Genomic DNA, 16,477 nt, shown 5'->3' with positions numbered 1-16,477 from the left:
CAAATGAACCTAGTTCGCATTTACATATCCACACTTAGGACAGGAACAGTCCCGGTCCTTATTTTGGGGGAATTTCCCTTGGGTTTTGGGCGTATAATACAACCTATGGAGAATCTTAAATTGGATTAGCCTATGGGCACTGGAAACTGTCGCCTTTTTCACATTCCTATAGATAGTAGGCCATTGCAGTGGGGGGCAATTCAACTCCTGCTCCCACTTACTAGGGCTTTTAAAAGGCGTTACGGTTGCCAGTGCCAATCGGAGCTTAGCATATAAACTAGATAGTTTCACCTTCACGTCCTTCTGAGCTTCACAGTAATCAAAGAATATATTTTCTCGTGGAAAAATAACACCCCTGTCCCTAGATGCTTCAAATATGTGTTTCAATCGTGCATAGTTAAATAAATCTAATGGTGAACTAGCAGAAAAATCAAATTCCAAAAATGACTTAAAACGACCTGCCTGAAAAAGATGAGACACCCTATTGATGCCATTTCGTGTCCAATAACCAAAATCTGTAATTTTGAAGAATTCCTCCAACCCCCTGTTCCCCCACAGAGGGGTAAAAGCGAACGGGTCGGAGACTTTAAGGATCTCCTTCAACCTATTCCACACCCTCTGTAGTGAGCAAGGGATCAACAGGGACCTCTCCATTCCCATAGACCCAGTCTCCAAATATGCAAATATGTTCTCTATTGACCTATCAATAACCTTAGATAAATACAGTGAAAGTAAGCACTCTTTCCAATAACAACAACGCTGTATCTGTGCACGCAAAAAATAACCTTGAAAAAAAGGAAGTGACAGCCCGCCATCTGCCTCCGACAACCAAAGATATCTCTGCTTTATACGCACCCTCTTCCTTCCCCAAATTAAATCGTTGATCAAAGTCTCCAATCTATGGAAAAACATATCATCAATCCAAATAGGAGAAGCACTGATCGGGAACAAAACTATAGGCAATATAATCATCTTAATCAATGCGATTCGATCTGTCTGGGCCAGTATCAATTTCCGCCAAGCGGCGACTTTGGCCCCAACTTTATTCAAAACCGGGGCCAAATTTAGCTCATAAAACCTACTCAAAGGAACACCAATCTTAACCCCCAGATAATCCAAGGTATCATTAGGAGCCAAGACATGGACTCGCTGCCCTTCCTCTACAGCTTTCCGGTTCAGCGGAAGGAGCGACGACTTGGACCAATTGATCCTATAACCTGATAATTTACCATATTCTTCTATTACCTCTATCACATACTGTAGGATTTTCCAACCCTGATCCAAGAACAGAATCACATCATCTGCATATAAGCTTATTTTGTCGCTCACTCCCGCCACTCCGAAGCCATCTATACAATTATCTAAACGAATCCGGCAAGCCAACGGTTCAATAAAAAGTGCGAAGAGGAGAGGAGACAGGGGGCAACCCTGCCTCATCCCCCTCCGCATCATAACAGGAGAAGAGCCAGTGCCATTAATATTAATATGTGCAATCGGATGTTCATAAAGCATTTGGGTCATTTTCACAAATAGGTTCCCAAGGCCAAAACCAGCCATCGTAGCCCACAAAAAAGGCCACTCCATCCTGTCAAACGCCTTTGCGGCGTCTAAAGACAGGATGGAGTGGTCCACCCCGCCCCCAACAGACAGATTCAGGTATACTCTATATATGCTCATCTGTATTTGGCGGCCCGGGATAAAGCCCGTCTGGTCCGAATGTACCAGGCAAGCGATAACCCTCTTCAGACGACTGGCAAGGATTTTTGCAAAGATCTTATAGTCCGTATTTAGCAGCGATATAGGTCTATAAGACCCCATATCGCATGGATCCTTCTCCTTTTTCAAAACCAAGATGATCACCGCCTCTCTAAACGATGGGGGTAAAGAGCCAGAAGCACACGCTTCATTAAAGACTTGAAGTAAGATCGGCAAGAGTGATTTGGCATGGTACCTATATATTCCAAATGGCAATCCATCTGGACCAGGAGATGAATTATATTTTAGAAAGGGAAGAGTCGCCTGGAGTTCCTCCAAAAGGATGGGGGAGTCCAACATCTCTCTATCTTGAATAGATAACTGCGGGAGCACCAATTGTTGAAGATATTGCTCCATGTCGGTGCGGCTACACATAGACTCAGATCTATACAAGGTAGAGTAATATTTCGCAAATTCCTCTCTAATCTCCTCTGCGGATCTCACCCCAATTCCCTGTGGATTCCTAATTTCTCTTATACTGGTAACCTCTCTCTGGTTGGCCACCAAACGTGCCAAAAACCTACCAGTTTTACCAGATTCGCAAAAACGAGTCTGGCCCTGGAATAGGAGCTTATGTTGTGCTTTTTTATATAAGAGTGTCTTAAGCTGTGTATTAGCCTCCTTTAACTGATTAATATATTGCTCCGTATGGTGGTCAATTAATTCGGCACGTAAACTCCTTATTAGCCCTGTCAGTTCTTGCTCCCTCCGCCGTGATTCCGTTTTAAACCTATTAATTTTAGAGAAATACATCCCCCTAATATGGGCCTTCAACGCGTCCCACACATAATGAATATGTGTCGAACCTACGTTAAACCCCCAAAATTCCTGGATATCCAGATCTAATCGGGACTGCTCCCCTATCACCTCAAGCCAATGCGGGTTTAATTTAAAAGTTCTTCTTGAAGTAGGAGCGTCCACAAACACAATCAAAACTGGGGAATGATCCGAGATTCCATGCGGTTCATACCTCATTCTCAGTACACGGCCACAAAGGTCCCAACTTGCAAAAGCCAGATCAATGCGGGACATAGACCCGTATGACTGGCTGAAACATGAGAAGATTTTTTTATTGCCATATAGGTGGCGCCAGATATCAACCAGCACCAGCTCCTGGCACACAGCAGTAAGAGGGGACCCAGGGCGACCACGACCAGAAAGAGAAGAGAATCGATCCAACTCAGGATCAAGGACTGCGTTAAAATCACCTGCCACTAATAACGCACACTGATTTTTGGTGGATACATAATGGGCTAAATGTGAAAAAATCACTGATTTAAATGGGGGGGGGAATATACATAAAGGCCAGTATCACCTCCTGCCCTTTCCAGTAGCCATATAAGAATACGTATCTCCCTTCTTTATCAATGACACTGTCTAGCGGTTGAAACTCCATCGCTCGGTGGATGTATACACTGACACCTCTTGAGTAGGAAGAAAAACAAGCGTGGTACTCAAAAGTGGCCCATTTCCTTTTTAGAGTATAGATCTTATCTGATACTACATGAGTCTCTAGTAGTACCACAATCGCTGGCAGGTGACGAACCACAAGATCAAATACAACCGTCCTTTTCACTCTGTCTCCCAGCCCTCTCACATTCCAACATAAAATATTAGACGGCATATCCTATGAATACAAAAGTTTCCAAATCCCCCCTCTTAACGGAGAGGCACGCATAGCCACGGAAAAGAAGATGACAGCCAATCCCTCCCTTAAACCCACCCCCGAAAATCCCCCTGCATGGTTGACAAGGCATTTCACAATACCCATCAACCTCTCTCCTTCCTCCAAACCTCCCCCCCCGCCACCTCCTCTCATTGTACTCCCCCCTCGCCACCTTTTCATACTATTTCATAAGCCCCTTGAGTCCAGCCATTGCACCGCCTCCGCCTGTGTGGAGAGAAAGCTCACAGAATCGTTATATACCACTCTCAGTTTAGCGGGGTATAACATTGAGTACTTAATCTTGGCTGAAACCAATCTCTTTTTAACATCAAAAAAGGCTCTTCTTTTAATTTGGGTCTCGCGGGAAAAATCAGGGAATAAAGATATCAGATTACTATCAAAATATGTCTCTGTTATTTCTCTTTTACGTCTAAGAACCCAATCCCGGTCCTTTGTGCAAACAAATTTTGCTAAGATTGCTCTTGGCGGAGCCCCTGGGGGGGGTTTTTTAAAGGGAATTCTGTGTGCCCTCTCCACACAAAAGGTAGAAGCATCATAATCTGGGCCCAATCTTTCTACCAGCCACTTCTGGATGAATTTTGGCGGGTCATCCTGCTCTGCCCCCTCCGGGAACCCCACTAATCGCAGATTATATCTGCGAGACCTGTCCTCCAGCTCTACCACTTTCCTTCTTAGCCAGGAACGATCTTCGTCTACTTCTGCTAATCTATTCTTTAGTACACCGTTCTCCACACTGACTGATTTAACTTCAGATTCCAATTCCTTCACCTTTAATCTCAGTTTCGTCATTTTGTCTCTTATTATTGTAACGTCCCCTTGTACCACTGCAAGGGAAGAGGCCAGCTCTGCAACCGATATACTAGTAGCATTTACCACTCCCAGTATATCCTGCAACTTTTTGTTAATGCTATCAACACCTTCGCTATGGGAGGAACTAGTCTTTGATAGAGCCTGCTCTACCCGATCCGTATTATCTAAGCCTACCTCAACCTGGGGAGCAGCTCTCTGTACCCCTCCTCTAGTCTTGGGTGGAGGTGACTTCAAAAATTTATCCAATCTAGCCTGTGGGCTCCCCCCTAGTCCACCCTTTGGAGAGGTCAGTCCACCTGACTTACGAAATTTTGGCGGCATTTTCCTATAAGTGGGTATAGTGTAGTTATGCACCCAGTTCCTCCACTAGTGTCTCATATACATACACACAAATATACATACATATATATTCATACATATAAAAAATACAAGACACAGTATAGAGCAGCAGCGCTCATTAATAATGCAGGGAACTAAATAGAAAAAGAAGTTGGATACTGGTTAGATAAGCACAACGGAAATAATGGTGAATAGATATAAGAACCAGACTGTCCGCGTAAATACAAAGTAGAGCATTAGTTCCCGCCGAAAGGCAGGCTAGGTAGCAATTGCCTGCAGCTATAACATATTCCGATAAGAAGGAGCAAAATAGAACCGCTAACAGCCCTGGCTAGGCTAGCCAGCAATTCTAGATAACAATGGAGCAAACCCGCTTAATGTCAAAATGGGATATCCGCACTCAGGTTAGGAGTATATGTCCCCAATATCGGGTTCTGGATCAGAGTACCAGAGAGCCCACCTTCTTACGTTCTTAGGTACAGACTGATAGCCCAGAGGGGTGACTTCCACATACATACGGTATCAACACGCCCCACTAAATTCCCCGCAAGCAGCAGAGATTATGCAGAGGGGCAGTCCAGCCAAAGAAAAGCAGGGTCGAAGCAGCTGTCAAATCCTTAACAAATGTCAAATAAGTGATCACCCTAATTTTTTATGTGATTTGTTTCAGATCAAAGGCCGATACTTTCTTGATTCCTATCTCCAAGATGAACTTATTGGGCCAATCAGGGGTTTACTTGACACAGGATCACAAGCCACTATATTGTCATATAGTTATTTCGAACAGGTATTGGAGGTGACAGCAAAGAAGCCGAAACTGAAATCGTTTGATGGCTCTTTGATAAGTGTCGGCGGAGACGCTTTGCAGGTAAAAGGTACATCATGGTTAAAATTCTAAATTGGCAAGAAGATAATTAGACATCCCACACTGATTGTGGACCTTCCCTATGATCGGCTGATCATAGGAATCGACCTCCTGAAAAGATTGAGTTCCATAGTAGACTTCATCAATGAAGCCGTCTGGACTCAGGTGAAGGCACCCATTGCCTATGAGTACTCTTGCAATACACAATCCCAACGTAATTGTCATGTGATTGAGGAAATGTTTAATTCTGTTGAAGTGCATTTTAGGAACAATCAAACGCCGGATGTCACGATCCTGAAAAATGGTGAGCCCGAGGAAGCCGTCAACGGTGCCGCACAAACCATAACCATCCAGAAGGACAGAATTGAAAAGGTAACCCTGGATGGGGATACATTAACTATTTCTCTTAAAGGGAGAAGTTACGAAGTCGCGGACCTGACCAGGCATACTCAATCCATGGTACGGATTGAGAAGGTTAATGATAACTTATTGATTCCCGTACAGGTGAACAATATGGCCCGGGTGAAATACGCCAAATTGGATCTGAAATCCGAAGCCAGTTACATAAGCCTGAGTCTCTTGAAACAGATTGCTAATGCTAAAATGATTAAAGTTTCCTCTCCACAGGACCAATGGGTTCATGATCTGGATGGAGATTCACAGAGTCATAATGTGATTGCAAGATGTCTTTTGTCTATTTCCATAGGAGATAAAACCACAGAACATTTATTCATTGTGTTGAATGAACCACGGTACCAGATGTACATAGGTAATGACCTTCTACACCGATTTGCCGTGCAGATTGATCTGGTCAACAATACTCTATGGTCCAGATAACCTGGGAACCCGGAGGGATTCCAGAATGAAGACCAAGCCTTGAGATGGGGACAACAGATGCCCTATGCCGTGAGTATCGTGGTTGCAGATGAGGTTAAAATCCCTGAAGGATGTAAGCCATTTCTTCTTCCCATTCAAATAAAGAAGGGACAAAGACTGAAGAATGCAGATGCTTTGATCTGTTTGTCCAACCGAATGCAGCAACTCGGCCTAAAGGTAAAGCCGACTCCTATGGTAAACATTCATCAGGATCCATTGCATATGGTAATTCATAACATGGCTCCCCATAGTATATCTCTACAAAAAGACACTATAATTGGTCTGGCTATGGATTCAGAGTATTACACTTTTGGTTTCCAAAATGATGTCATTGGACTTATTCCTGATGAATACCTGACAGAAGAGCAGGTAGTGGAGCAACATTTTTCCTCAACACCTGAGGGGTTATTTAATATCCACTCTGTTTATCCTTTCAGCTCTGAAGAAGGTACATGCCACATCGAAGAATCATCATTGATTTTCAACCATGAGATCGATGAAAAGGAGTACGAGTCATGCCAAACAGGAAAAGATAAGGTACGCAATATTCAAAACGATTTAACTAGTGAGCTTGAAGAAGCTTACAAGTTAAGTCAACCTGAAATCTTTCCAGAATTTCAGGAACGGGTGGAAGAGCAAATCTCTGTGGCTGACGCATGTTCCGAGGAGTCGGAGCGTCAACAGCTAAAGGGGCTCTTCGCCGAATTCCAGGACATGTTTGCTAAGGATTCTTACGACTGTGGGGAAACTGACCTACACGTTGCAAGAATCCAAACGGATCCCAATGCACCCCCTGTATATGTTAAACAGTACCGACTTCCGCTGGCGGCATATGAGTCGCTATCGGAAATCGTCAAAAACTTGGAGAAGCGGGGGATCATCCGTCCAGTGCAGAGCTCGTTCAACCATCCTGTGCTTGGGATTCTCAAACCCAATGGTCAATTCCGTCTCTGTTCGGACCTAAGGCAGTTAAACAAACGTGTATACATGTCCGGATGGCCCGTGCCGTATATTGACCAGAGTTTGGCGCAAATACAGGGATCCAAAATTTTCACTGCTCTGGATTGTGCGCAAGGATATTGGACAATTAAAGTGGACGAGAGGGATCAATACAAACTGGCCTTTACGTTTGGAAAGCAACAATATGCATGGACCCGATTACCTTTCGGGTACATAAATGCGGGTCATGAGTTTGCTGTGTTCATGCATAAGGCAATGCCTGATGCCACTGAACGAGGTACCTTATCCTATGTGGATGACATCCTAATCAAAAGCACAACTTTTGAGGAGCATATTGCGGAACTGAGGCATGTACTAACCCAACTGAGAAACGCTGGTGTAAAACTTTCTTTACAGAAGGCTCAATGGTGTCGTACCAAAGTCAATTTTTTAGGTCACGAAATCACTGCCGATGGAATTAACCCACAGAAGAAGAAAGTGGAAGCAGTGATCAACACAAAGTCACCTACAAATACCAAGGAGTTGAGATCCTTCCTGGGCATGATGAACTATTCACGTAAGTTCATAGATAACTATGCCGAGATTACAAAACCTCTTTTGCAGTTGCTGAAGAAAGGAGTAAAATGGGAGTGGAGTGAGCGTCATGAGCAAGCTGTGAATGAGCTCAAAACCAGACTTATCCAGGCCCCATGCCTTGCCTATCCAGAAGGTGGAAAACCCTTTTACATTGAAACAGGCTTCACCGACAAAAGCGTGAGTGTAGTCCTTTTCCAAAAACAGGAAAACCTAAACAAGATCATCGCCTATGCCAGCAAGTCCTTGTCACCGGTTGAGGTAAAATTCAATGACTGTGAAAAAGCATTACTGTCAACTGTGTGGGCTTTGCAATATTTCAGGAGTTTTATCCAGGGCGAAAAGATCATTGTGGAAACTGCACACCAACCCCTGCAATATTTGCAGAGTGATAGAATCAAGGATGGGAATTTATCAAACAGCAGGATAACCGCCTGGACGATGTCCTTAATGGGATGGCCATTGGAAATCAGGTCCAAACAAAATAATAAGAATCCAGTTGCTCAAGGATTAGCCGAACTGCATGATTGTTCCAATTCAGGACATAAAGGTGAAACGCCACAAAATGATTCCCTGGAAGAACAATATTCAACTCCATACAAGTCTTATGAAGAAGAATACTGCAAATCATTACCATGTGTATATGTTGATGGCTGTTCTTTCCATACCGATGTAGAAACTGAACGCACATTGGTTGCAGGTATCGGAATCGTATGGAATAACACATTCCCAGACATGTCCGTCGGATATAAAATTGGTTCCAAAAGTAGCCAGTTCGCGGAGCTCACCGCTGTGTATAAAGCTGTACAAATGGCTATTGATTTTGGTCTTAAAGAGTTTGTTATAATCACAGATTCTAATTATGTTCGCAGTAGCTTCGTGGAGTACTTCACTGGATGGAAAAGGTCTAATATGGCAAGAAGTAACAATAAGCCTGTCAAGCATGGTAAAATGTTTTGTAAGATCGACGACATGGTTACCACCCATGGTCTCACCATTTACTGGAAAAAGGTAAGAGGTCACTCAAAATCTCCAGGTATGGATAAAGAGGACGATGATTTGGCAGATTCCCTCGCTAAACAAGCAGCCAATAATGGAGAAGTCTTGAACGTTGATGACCTCATGGGAACTATCCAAGTGGATGCAATGACAAGAAGACAGGCCCAAAAGGAAACCGAAGCCAATGTGGCACAATGGAGCCAAGATTCCCCTAGTGAGGATCTCATCGCAAGTCAAAAGGGGGATCCAGTCATTGGTATGTTTTACAAACACATTGAAGATCCGCAGAATTGTCCCGTAACTATGGAAGACTGTGCAGGCAAAGAAGAGTTACGAATTTTGATGAAGGGTAAGTCCCAATTCTCGTTACAGGATGGATTGTTGGTAAGAACCTCGAAGAATGGTATCTCACAATGGGTGGTACCCACAGCATACCGAGGTTTGATGTTACAACACGCCCATGACGCCCCAACGGCTGGTCATCGAGGTGAGAAGTTAACGTATGAATTACTACGGGATTACGCTTATTGGCCTCATATGTTGCAAGACGTTCGCACATATTGTCAAGGATGTTTAATATGCCCTCAATTCCAGCCGCAAGCACCCACTCATCGGGCACCGCTGATGAAAAGGGGGATGTCCATGCCATGGTCAGACATCCAGATTGACTTTATTGGACCAGTAACAACTTCATCAAAAGGCAACAGATATATGTTACCGTGACTTGTCTATTCACAAAATGGGTGGAATGTTTGCCTTGCAAGACTTGCAGTTCAAGTGTGTGTGCGTCTCTACTCATTAACCATGTGTTTTCCAGGTTCGGTCTTCCCCAACGCATAGAGTCCGATCGCGGAAGTCATTTCACTAGTGAGGTGATGACAAAAACGTGGGAGATACTGGGAGTAAAAAGGAAGCTACATATAGCTTACCGGCCAGCATCTAGTGGTGGAGTGGAACGCTACAACCAAACAATTGTCAACATTCTAAAGAAATTTGTCAATGAATCCGGTAAGGACTGGGATGTAAAGTTGCCTCTGGTTCTCATAGCCATCAGAGCCACTCCAAGCGCAGCAACCAAACTTTCTCCCTTCGAAATGATCACAGGAAGGAAGATGGTGTTACCCCAGCATTTACTCTACCGGACAACAGACCAAAATTTGATAAATGCTTCAACAGCCCATCAATACATAGAGAATCTACGTAAGCACCTTCAACATGCTTTTGCATTTGCCCAGAAGAATCTGGAGAAAGCAGCCATAAGCGCCAAAACCTACTATGATCTGAAGACTACTCAAAAGGAGTACCAAATTTCCGATCAAGTTTATCTCTATAACTTCGCCCGGGATCAGGTGAAGGAAAAGAAGTTCCTGCCTTCCTGGAAGGGACCCTATGTCATCATTGACAAATTGTCACCTGTGGTCTACAAGATCAAAATTCCTAAGGGGGATGAATTTATAGAGAAATGGGTGCATATTAATCAATTACGTGTTTGTCATCCTAGGTCACAACTTTGCCAAATGGAAGGATTGCCGGATGATGAAGAGTAAAGAGATATCAAGGTTCCAGCTAAAGACGGAAACCCAGGATTGGTATAGTATGAACATACAAATGTACTAACCTATCCTCATGTATTTTCCTCTGTAACTAATTATCTCTTGACTCACTTTTGTATCGAGAACTTGCTCTGTCCAAGAAGAGAAACGATGCCAAATCAAAGATGTATGGTCGCATTAACTCTTTTCTTGCAGGAGTGATAAAAAGTGGAAGATGTATGTACTTATATTTGTCATACAATATATTTCAGGCGCAAGATAGCATCGAGTGTTGTTGCCGTTGTCTACATCATCCTGATCTTGGGGAAGGAGTTCCAGGCTGAGCCGATTGCTGTACCAGGCCCTTCATCTGGGATCATGCTACAGGATACCCCGGGATTCCTCTTGACGAATAAGAGGATTCTATCCCAAAAGATCTACGTCAGTTTGGATCCACGTGTCTTCATTGAAAGACAGTTCAACATTTCCGAGATTTCGTCTCCGGAGATAAAGATTTGGTATCAAATGCACATCGGCTATTCCCAAGATGGGATTACACAGATCCTGGAACAGACAAGAGATTACCATAAATCCAGATTTAAAATTTCTGCTAGACAACAAGCCTAGCCATACAGTCCGCATGGTAATCAGGAAGGATAATGTCACCATGGACACGTTACAGTATTCTGTGTCGGATAATGATATGTTAAATCCCTCTGTTTGGACATGGGGGGCGGATTATGTATGGGGTGTGCTGATTGTTATCATCCTGGGATGGTTAAGTTTCCTGACCATCCAAGTGGTACGTTGGATTAAGTTCTTCAGAAAAACTTTAGCAAAGATTTGGTTGGAACATTACAAACCGGATCTGCGCACCCGGGTTCTTGAGGAATCCGAATGAAAAGCTTTTTGTGACATTCCAATGTAGTCCAACTTCTCTATTGGATTATATTGTAATGAAGGGGGATTTGTTGTGCTTTTTCATAAGTGTAAACAGTTATATCTACTTATTTTAGTTATAATGGGTATTCATTGCCTTTAAGAGCAATGTTGATTTATATTCACTGTTTTGTATGGATTTTCATGTAGGCCAAAGTAAGTCCATGAGAAGATTACTGTGCTGTTCAAAAGCTAGTGTTATAGTAACAATATATTATACATTTAGAAAGTTAGAAGATACACCGCACCTGCAGATTCTGAGGCTTCATTGTTTTTCATATCTGAACATGAATTTCACAGTGTGAGAATTGTCTAGATGTTCCTCAAAGTATACATTCATGTATCCAAGTTTGTCCCTCGGCCCTGAGACAAGGCCTCTAGACGTCAGAGGTGTAGTAGTGAAAATATCAGGCATGTATGAGTTAACCCTTAATGGTATGATGCCTATTGCTTACACAACAGTGCCACCTAGATATGAGCAGTTAATACTACATCAGTAGCAAAAGTGCATTCTGGGTAGTATTATGACGTCATGCTCCTTATCAATGCCCACGCCCGCCCAACAATGATTGGAAAGTTCCAAACTCGGAGGGCGTGTTCATCTGATAAGTTTTGGGTTAAGAAACCAGTTACCAGAAGGAAAAGAGGAAAAGGAGAAAAAAAAAAAAACACAAAGAAACATTTGGATTATAGATCTCTGGAGAATCATTTGGATTATCGGGAAAAACTCTTGAGAGCTGGCTGCCCCAAGACTCTGCACATCACTTGACCCTTGGGTAATGTATATTTTGTTTTATGTAGTATTGATCTAAATTAATTGGCTTGATACTTAGTCAGATACCCGCTCATTTGCGGACGTGTAACGTTAGTTGCTACATCAGTATTTTCTCTGATTTCAGTTACAATGCATATAACTGAATAAAGGGGATAATATTGGAGAAACTCTCTGTTGGGAATCTTAGTATTCCCTAGTTTGACATCAAGCCAATAATTTATAAGTTTTGTTGCAATACTACCCCATATCTGAGATTGGTCATCATTTTTTTGGTGGAGCAAGGGCTCGTATCTGTCATCTTCTTGATTGAGTTTTCCGCATAATCCAATGATTGTATCTCTCTCACAAATTTAAAGCTGTATTGCATAATATTCTTGTGTTGGTTGAGTATTGTTTTGTTGGCATCATATAGTGGTGAATTCTGGGTACTGCATATCATTGTATATTATTGAAATTTATGTTGATTCATTTCTGATTGTATATTAAACTATTGTACAATAAACCATTTATATTTTTGCATAGACGCTTGTACCCTGTTTTACTGATTGCACAAAATAATCAGGTTCTTGATCGAACTCGTCTTGAGATGATTATGTCCATCTCACGGATCAATATCGTTTGCATAATTTTTCTTTTGATCCGCAAATTTTTTTTTTTCTTTATATAAAGCATTTGCTTTATGTACCCGACAATCTACACAGTAACACAGTACATAAGGCCGAAAAAATACATTTGTCCATCCAGTTCGGCCTGTCATCCTGCAAGTTGATCCAGAGGAAGGCAAAAAAAAAACTGAGGTAGAAGCCAATTTTCCCCACTTTAGGGGAATAAAACATTCCTTCCCGACTCCAATCAGGCAATCAGAATAACTCCCTGGATCAATGACCCCTCTCTAGTAGCTATAGCCTGTAATATTATTACGCTCCAGAAATACATCCAGGCCCCTCTTGAATTCCTCTATTGTACTCACCATCACCACCTCCTCAGGCAGAGAGTTCCATAGTCTCACTGCTCTTACCGTAAAGAATCCTCTTCTATGTTTGTGTACAAACCTTCTTTCCTCCAGACGCAGAAGATGTCCCCTCATCAGTCACAGTCCTGGGGATAAATAGATGATGGGATAGATCTCTGTACTGACCCTTGATATATTTATACATAGTAATTAGATCTCCCCTCAGTCGTCTTTTTTCTAATGAGAATAACCCTAATGTTGATAATCTTTCAGGGTACTGTAGTTTCCCCATTCCAGTTATTAGTTTAGTTGCCCTCCTCTGGACCTTCTCCAGCTCTGCTATGTCTGTCTTATTTACAGGAGCCCAGAACTGTACACAGTACTCCATGTGTGGTCTGACTAGCGATTTGTAAAGTGGTAGGACTATGTTCTTATCACGGGCCTCTATGCCCCTTTTGATGCAACCCATTATCTTATTGGCCTTGGCAGCAGCTGTCTGACACTGGTTTTTGCAGCTTAGTTTGCTGTTTATTAAAATTCCTAGATCCTTTTCCATGTCAGTGTTACCGAGTGTTTTACCATTATGTATGTACGGGTGACTTGCATTATTCCTTCCCATGTGCATAACTTTACATTTGTCAGTGTTAAACCTCATCTGCCACTTATCTGCCCAAGCCTCCAATCTATCCAGATCCCTCTGTAGTAGTACACTGTCCTCTTCAGTGTTAATTACTTTACACAGTTTAGTGTCATCTGCGAAAATTGATACTTTACTATGCAAGCCTTCTACAAGATTATTAATAAATATATTGAAGAGAATAGGGCCCAATACTGACCCCTGAGGTACCCCACTAGTGACAGTGACACAATCTGAGTGTGTACCGTTAATACCCACCCTCTGTTTTCTATTATTGAGCCAGTTTCTTACCCACATACAGACGTTTTCTCCCAGTCCGAGCATTCTCATTTTATATACTAACCTTTTATGTGGTACAGTGTCAAATGCTTTGGAGAAGTCCAGATATACGACATTCATTGATTCGCCTCATAGAAACTGATTAAATTAGTTTGGCATGACCGATCCCTCATGAAGCCATGCTAATATGGTGTTATTTGCTTATTTCCGTTGAGATGCTCTAAGATAGCATCTCTTAGAAAACCTTCAGTTTACCCACAACAGATGTTAAAGGGATTCTGTCATGAGATTTGAGGCCTATAACCTAAACATATGGCCAGGTCCCTACTAATACCCTGAATCCGAAACTGACCTTATTAAATGTGCCTGTGGCTCTATTAGCATATAAAACAGGTTTTTATAACCTGTCACGAACGTACCAAATGTGTCCAAGGGGACGTATCATCATGCAGGCTGCCCGGCTGCAGCAGCCTTCCGACTAGAAATCGCCGCCCTCCCTTTCAATAGAGCCACCTACCTCACCTCACCTCATCGCCTTATATTCCTCAGTGAATACATTGGAGAAAAAAATATTTAACAGCTTTGCTTTCTCCTCGTCGCTCTCTGCGACTCCCCCCTCATTACTCTTTAACCACCTCAGCCCCCAGTGCTTAAACACCCTGAAAGACCAGGCCACTTTTTACACTTCTGACCTACACTACTTTCACCGTTTATTGCTCGGTCATGCAACTTACCACCCAAATGAATTTTACCTCCTTTTCTTCTCACTAATAGAGCTTTCATTTGGTGGTATTTCATTGCTGCTGACATTTTTACTTTTTTTGTTATTAATCGAAATTTAACGATTTTTTTGCAAAAAAATGACATTTTTCACTTTCAGTTGTAAAATTTTGCAAAAAAAACGACATCCATATAGAAATTTTGCTCTAAATTTATAGTTCTACATGTCTTTGATAAAAAAAAAATGTTTGGGTAAAAAAAAAATGGTTTGGGTAAAAGTTATAGCGTTTACAAACTATGGTACAAAAATGTGAATTTCCGCTTTTTGAAGCAGCTCTGACTTTCTGAGCACCTGTCATGTTTCCTGAGGTTCTACAATGGCCAAACAGTACAAACACCCCACAAATGACCCCATTTCTGAAAGTACACACCCTAAGGTATTCGCTGATGGGCATAGTGAGTTCATAGAACTTTTTATTTTTTGTCACAAGTTAGCGGAAAATTATGATTTTTTTTTTTTTTTTTTTTTTTCTTACAAAGTCTCATATTCCACTAACTTGTGACAAAAAATAAAAAGTTCTATGAACTCACTATGCCCATCAGCGAATACCTTGGGGTCTCTTCTTTCCAAAATGGGGTCACTTGTGGGGAAGTTATACTGCCCTGGCATTCTAGGGGCCCAAATGTGTGGTAAGGAGTTTGAAATCAAATTCTGTAAAAAAAGACCAGTGAAATCCGAAAGGTGCTCTTTGGAATATGGGCCCCTTTGCCCACCTAGGCTGCAAAAAAGTGTCACACATCTGGTATCTCCGTACTCAGGAGAAGGTGGGGAATGTGTTTTGGGGTGTCATTTTATATATACCCATGCTGGGTGAGAGAAATATCTTGGCAAAAGACAACTTTTCCCATTTTTTTATACAAAGTTGTCATTTGACCAAGATATTTATCTCACCCAGCATGGGTATATGTAAAAAGACACCCCAAAACACATTCCTCAACTTCTCCTGAGTACGGGGATACCAGATGTGTGACACTTTTTTGCATCCTAGGTGGGCAAAGGGGCCCATATTCCAAAGAGCACCTTTCGGATTTCACTCCTCATTTTTTCCTGAATTTGATTTCAAACTCCTTACCACACATTTGGGCCCCTAGAATACCAGGGCAGTATAACTACCCCACAAGTGACCCCATTTTGGAAAGAAGACACCCCAAGGTATTCCGTGAGGGGCATGGCGAGTTCCTAGAATTTTTTATTTTTTGTCACAAGTTAGTGGAAAATGATGATTTTTTTTTTTTTTTCATACAAAGTCTCATATTCCACAAACTTGTGACAAAAAATAAAAACTTCCATGAACTCACTATGCCCATCAGCGAATACCTTGGGGTCTCTTCTTTCCAAAATGGGGTCACTTGTGGGGTAGTTATACTGCCCTGGCATTCTAGGGGCCCAAATGTGTGGTAAGTAGGTAAATGACCTGTGAAATCCGAAAGGTGCTCTTTGGAATGTGGGCCCCTTTGCCCACCTAGGCTGCAAAAAAGTGTCACACATCTGGTATCTCTGTATTCAGGAGAAGTTGAGGAATGTGTTTTGGGGTGTCTTTTTACATATACCCATGCTGGGTGAGATAAATATCTTGGTCAAATGCCAACTTTGTATAAAAAAATGGGAAAAGTTGTCTTTTGCCAAGATATTTCTCTCACCCAGCATGGGTATATGTAAAATGACACCCCAAAACACATTCCCCAACTTCTCCCGATTACGGAGATACCAGATGTGTG

This window comes from Bufo bufo, chromosome 1 (assembly GCF_905171765.1).
Source record: "Bufo bufo chromosome 1, aBufBuf1.1, whole genome shotgun sequence".
In the NCBI taxonomy this organism is placed as follows: Eukaryota; Metazoa; Chordata; class Amphibia; order Anura; family Bufonidae; genus Bufo; species Bufo bufo.
This window is presented reverse-complemented; position numbering follows the sequence as displayed.